Source organism: Elephantulus edwardii, unplaced genomic scaffold (assembly GCF_000299155.1).
Source record: "Elephantulus edwardii isolate Elephantulus edwardi_28Jun2011 unplaced genomic scaffold, EleEdw1.0 scaffold00119, whole genome shotgun sequence".
Lineage (NCBI taxonomy): Eukaryota > Metazoa > Chordata > Mammalia > Macroscelidea > Macroscelididae > Elephantulus > Elephantulus edwardii.
In genome coordinates this window covers 7,426,791-7,429,879 of record NW_006399869.1, presented here as the reverse complement: position 1 = coordinate 7,429,879, position 3,089 = coordinate 7,426,791, and positions in this window count along the sequence as shown.

Below are 3,089 nucleotides of genomic sequence, written 5' to 3'. Positions count from 1 at the left end.
TGTGAGGTGGATTGATTCAGTGACTGGGATAATTGGGATGGGAGTGTCAGAGACAGTGCGATTGGCACAGGACAGAGCGGAGTTTAGGGCTGTTGTACACAGGGTCGCTATGAGTCGCAGGTGACTCGACGGCACATAACAACAGCAACAACAACCCATTTGCCACCTAACCTCTCCTATCCTAGTTATTTTAATCTTTCTTATTTTTCTTGCCCCCTTTCTCTTTCACCTTTTGAACATTTATACATATCTTGCTCAGTTACTTTTGATATTTCATGGATCATTCAAGATTTTGCCCTTAATGTTTCTCAGTTCTGCAACTCAATGCTTGGATTTGTTTTTTAGTTCTTTAAGCTTCAGAATTGTCAAGTGTGCTCTTCTCTGCTTTGTCTTCTTGAGCTGTCCTTCCAAATATTCAGTTCAATGTTTTTACTTTGGCATCTCTTACCTTTGTTTTGGCTTGTTAGTGTTCTAATGCAATTTCATAGTCTCTTCTGACATCCATTTTGGATTTTTTATATTCAGTCATACAAACTAGAAATCGATGAAAAATTTTATGCTAAACATAAGCATGGTTCTACTAAATGTCATTCAAGAATGTAAATTAATTTATCTGGAAGGCAGGGATGGAAAACAAACTCCAAAACTAAAACATACAAAAAAGATACCTAATGTTAATTTTGGTTGTTTTTATTGTTGTTGTTGTTGTTATGTGCCATTGAGTAATTTGCGACTTATAATGACCCTATGTACAACAGCCCTGAACTCTCTTCTATCCTGTGCCAATCCTACTAAATCTGACACACCTACCCCATTATCCCGGTGACTAAATCAACACGTCTCATTGAGGGTCTTCCATTCTTGTGCTGTCCCTCTAACCTTTCAAACATGATGGTCTCCAAGGACTGGTCTCTTCTTGCAACACACCTAAAGTATGTCAGACAAAGCCTCAGAATTCTTGCCTCCAAAGAGCAGCCTGGTTTCACCCTCTCCAGGATGAACCTGTTTGTTCTCCTGACAGTCTATAGTACATTTAATATTATTCTCCAACTCTACAGCTCAAAGGCATCAATTCTTTCTCTGTCATCCCTAGTCATTGCCCAGCTAACTGAAACATAGCAAGCAATTGTGAAGACTATAGCCTGAATCAGGTGTACCTTAGTCTCCAGACTGATATAGTTACTCTTATGTCCTCTGGAGAGGTCCTTGACAGCATATTTTCCCAATAAAATTCATTTTTAGAGTTCCTGGGTGCTGATACCATTACTGTTGGTTGTAGAGGCAAGCAAACTAAAGCTGTTAACAATCTTGATCTCTTCACCATCCGTCATGATGCTGCCAATTGACCCAGTGGTGAGGATCTTTATTTTCTTGATGTTGAGCGTCAATCCATATTGAAGGCTGCAGTCCTTGACTCTCTTCAGCAAGTGCTTCAGGTCCTCTTCAGTTTCAGTAAGCAAGGTTGTGCCATCTGCAAAACACAGGTTGTTGATGAATGTTCCTCTAATCCTGATGCCATATTCTTCCTCATAGAGCCCAGCCTCACAGATGATCGATTCTCCAGATAGATTTAAAAGGTATGTAGATAGGACAGAGCCCTGGCATACACCCTTCTCAATTTTGAACCATGCAATGTGTCCTTGCTCTGTTCTGACTATTGCTTCCTGGTCCGACTATAGGTTTCACATAAACATAATCAAGTGTTCTGGAATTTCCATTCTTGTCAGAGTTAGCAACAGTTTATTGTGATCCATGCAGTCAAAATGTCTTTGTATAGTCAATGAAACTCACATAGACATTCCTCTGGTGCTCTCTGCTTTCAGCCAGGATCAATCCTACATTAACTATACTATTCATAGTACAATGGCTTCTTCTAAACCTAGGCTGCACATCTGGCGGTTCTCTATTAGTGTGTTCTGACAGTCATTTTTGGATAATTTTCAGCAAAGTCTTACTTGTATGTAGTATTAATGATATTGTTTCATAATTTCTGCACTTTGTTTAGTCACCTTCCTTTGGAATGGAAGTAAGTATAGATCTCTTCCAGTCAGCGGACCAGGTGGTTGTACTGCAGATTCCTTGGCACAACTTGGTGAGTACATCCAGAGAAGTTCCTGTTTGTTGAAATATGTCAGTTGGTATGCTGTCAACTCCTGGGGCCTGTTTTTGGCAATTCCTTCAGAACAGCTTAAACTTTTTCCTTCTTCACTATAGGCTTTTGCTCATATGTTGTTTCATTAAATTATTCTGTGTCAGTCAATTCTTTTTGATACAGTGACTCTGTATACTCCTTGCATCTTCTTGTAATGCTTCTTGGAGCAATTAATATTCTGCCCAAAGCAATCTTGAGTACTTGAGTATTTCCACTTGAGGATTGAATTTGTTCTTCAGTTCCTTCAGCTTAAGAAATGTCAAGCAAGTGTGACTCTTTTGATTTTCTGATCCCAGATCTTTGCACATTTCATTATAATACTTTGTCTTTCCATATTGCCCTTTGAAATCTTCTGTTCAGCTCCTTAATTTCTTGATTTCTTCTCTTTGCTTTAGATTTTTGGTGCTCGAGTGCAAAATTCAGGGTCTCATCTGACAGCCAACTTGGTCTTTTGCTCTTCTATCTTTGTAGGGACTTTTGCATTCTTCAAACATGATATTCTTGATATCTTCCCACAGCTCATCTGATCTTTGCTCATTAGTGTTCATGGCCTCAAATCTGTTCCTGAGATGATTTTAAATTTTAAATAGGATAGACTCAAGGTCTAATTTTGGTTCCTGTGGATTTTATTTTATCTTCTTTAGCTTTAGCTTGAACTCGTATATGAGTAGTTGATGGTCTGATCCACAATCAGCCCCTGGCCTAGTTTGCACAGCTGATATTGAGCTTCAGTATTTCTTCCCACAAATGTAATCAATCTGATTCCTGTGCTTTCATCAGGTGAAATCTATGTGCATAGTTTGCATTTAAGAAATGCTGGGTGAGTATGGCCCTTTTGATTTTTGGACTCAAGTTCTTTGCACATAGCTACCCTTTGAAATCTTCTATTCAGCTTCTTAACTTCTTTATTTCTTCCATTTGCTTTGACTTCTCGGCA